Consider the following 2,500-nt stretch of genomic DNA (forward strand, 5'->3'; position numbering starts at 1 on the left):
CAAATCAAATTGAATGCGAATAAGGTGAAAGGAGTTATCTCCGTATAGTTAATGAGAGAATACATGAAAGATACAGCCGTCATAATAGATGAACGTCTTGAGAAATGTTGCTATAAAGATAATTCTTCAGTTATTTTATTTTTTCATTTTCTGAAATCTCTTTCATGTGAAACTGAATTTGTTAAATCTAATTTACTAATGTAAGTTTGTTGAAATTTGGAAAATTGATCTCGCATGTTCTTACCGATTGTTTTCAAGTTACATCGATCAATATTTCACAACTTGCTTGTATTGCAATTCCATTTATATTATTATTATTATTATTATTATTATTATTATTATTTTATTAAATAAGCTACAAACCTAGTTGGAAAAGCAGGATGCTACATCCCAGGTCTCCCACAGGGAGAAATAGCCTAGTGAGGAAAGGAAATGAAGGAAAAAATAAACTATAAGAGATGTAACGTACAATTATTATAAGATATGTTAATGTATCTTTTAGTAGTCACCCTCAGGTGATATAATTTTGTTGTTTAGGGTAAAGCTGCGACCATTGTAGATAACGTCAAAATTTTCAGTAAGTATGCGCCTCGTATCAAGCTGCTGATGGCGTTAGGGAATTCATTTAATTAATCTCTCTCTCTCTCTCTCTCTCTCTCTCTCTCTCTCTCTCTCTCTCTCTCTCTCTCTCTCTCTCACACACACACACACACACACACACACACACACACACACACACACACATGTGCAGGCGCTTGTAATACAAAATAACAAGTAACCTCTTTGGTTCTTAACTATCAGTGTTGTAAATTAATCTTCTGTATAGTGCATGTTTCCTTTTTTTTTTTTTTTCGGTCTTGGTTATTTACAAATGTTGATCTTACGTTTTGGCCGAGATAGAATAGAGTAAGGATATGGGTTAAATGTCTTTACGGATTATCCAATGTTGAAACACATCATGTGTTAATACAATTATAAGCAGTTACGTCTGCTCTACTTGGTAATCATAATTTTCATGCGGTTTTATCTATGAACAGCCAGTTAACTAGATCAAATTTATCCAGCACTTACCGAGTCTTATAAAGGTCCCTCTTTTCCCTTGATCCTAAGTTTGTAAGCAGAAATGGATTACATTTCTGATTAGGTTTTAAGTGATTCTGAGATTTTTTGAGCATTTTTTTTTTCACAGATTTTACATCTCGATATAAGGGTAAAATCATTATCAATACACTATTCATATTTGCACAGACTCGCAGGGGTGCCTTTCTAGTTCGGAAAAGTTTCCAAATAGCTGATTGGTCGGAAGTATTTGTGTCCGAATAGCATCATTGTCTTCAAATAATTACCAAGTAATGTGAATGGAAATTTATTTACTAACCTAAATATCTCCCTCAGATACATGTTTTGTCAATGAATAATGTTAACGAACAGAGATTATAAAAGTATTGTGATGATAAGTCTGAATTTAATAACAACACCCTGCGACGCCAACAAGAGCTTGTTTTCGGATGCATGCTGCATAATTTTGTAAATTTTCACACATTTTATCACAAAATGGGGTAGAATACACTGAGCATAAAAAAAACATGTTGTTGTAAACTTTCTTTGAATACCAGAATCTACTAAAACATGGAATTAGTAAAACTCCCTGTTGGTAAAAGGAACAGCCTACTGTTAAATAGCGAGGCGGGGATGGAAGGGAAAAGGATTACGGTTGTAATTCGGCGGTGAAATTACGAATTCGTTTAATTGTGACATTTATGTAACATTATAGTATCCTCAAACCGAAAATATTGCTAATAATGAAATCTTAACCTTTAGAAAAAAATAGCAAACCCATTCAACATAGGAATTGCATCTTAGGACTATGATGTAACTTCCGTATAGAAAGGGATACGAGAGAGACGTCAGCTAAGATGTTGGAACACACAATTTCGCATGTGTGTATATGTACAACACTGATTAATTTAGCATGTGTATAAGTTACATATTTTACACTATACACAAGAATATAAACCTTTACGAAAGTATAGGAAACCTTTCTATGTGGACTTATATCATAGGCCTATGATGTAAAATTTAGTAACAGCCATTGGAGAAAAAAAGCTAATCCTAGGCTAGACAATGGTTTACCTTTAATCTTACTTGTTGACATGCACAACATTAAATGCTTACACATTTTTTCTTATCAACTATGATAGTTGATAAGTAAAAAAGTTAATACCTGATAGTCACAACCGTATTTTACAAATATGAAATGGATAAAATTTCTAATGATAATCTAAAACTTGTTATTTTCACTCCAACCTTATAAGTAAGAAATGCCAAGACTCGATGAGTTCGAAGTTCACAACAAGCCTCTTTATTACCTCGGCAGCTCCGCGATATTTTCTTGTTCGCAGAATGGTTCTTGACCTGCAGTTTATGATTCAGTTTTGAAGTCGTTTAAAGTTTGCTCACGTTTAAAGCATTCTCTTAGGTGTTTAGGTGGTAGGTTGTT

This window comes from Palaemon carinicauda, chromosome 27 (genome assembly GCF_036898095.1).
Source record: "Palaemon carinicauda isolate YSFRI2023 chromosome 27, ASM3689809v2, whole genome shotgun sequence".
NCBI lineage: Eukaryota > Metazoa > Arthropoda > Malacostraca > Decapoda > Palaemonidae > Palaemon > Palaemon carinicauda.